This window comes from Triticum aestivum, chromosome 2D (genome assembly GCF_018294505.1).
Source record: "Triticum aestivum cultivar Chinese Spring chromosome 2D, IWGSC CS RefSeq v2.1, whole genome shotgun sequence".
Taxonomy (NCBI): domain Eukaryota; kingdom Viridiplantae; phylum Streptophyta; class Magnoliopsida; order Poales; family Poaceae; genus Triticum; species Triticum aestivum.
Window position 1 is genome coordinate 4,821,338 of NC_057799.1, and position 765 is coordinate 4,822,102.

Genomic DNA, 765 nt, shown 5'->3' on the forward strand with positions numbered 1-765 from the left:
TAAGAGGGCGATAACATCATGGATAGCCGTGTTTCTGCTCTTGTCATTTCCATGAGCTATCATTCCATAGTTGATATCTCCTGCCTTAGGTTTTCTTGACAAAACTTTGAGTTCTAATGCTCCATGTTCCAATCTTTCTCCGATACACCTTGATCTCGGGTATTGACAGCTTTCAGTAGTATGACAAATTCCATAAGGGTAGCCTTCCTAGGTCATACCAATCTGGAAATTCTTCAGAGCCTTCAAATTCTCCTAGTCTTCGAAGTCTTCAATCGTTGTAGTTTCCATTATTATAATGCTCGTTAAAATCCTCTTCATTCCGAAGTGGTCTTAGTTGTCCGATATCTTGTACTTCTTGGAGTGGTCTCATCAGTCGAATCTTCGTGTGGTCAAAAAGGGGAAAGGGGTATAGTCTAACTAAAAGGAATATTTGAAAAAGCTCAAAAAAGAGGAGAGATAAAAGATCTTTTGAAAATGCGGCGCTGGGCTGGGCTTGGCCTGGCTGGCTAGCTGGGCCGGCCCAGTTCGGCGGGAGAAAGTTTTTTTTAAACGCAGACAGACAGAAAAAAAAACAACACAAAAAGAATAAAAAATATATATTATATGGGCATAAAATATATCAAAATTTTTAGTAAAAGATTTCCTATAAACTGAACGTTTTTCTGGCGTCTAATAAAATTTACAAAAATTCAAATAAACCAAACAGTGCTACTGCTCTAATTAAATCCAATAAAAATCAATTTAAAAATACCAAAATAATTTCAA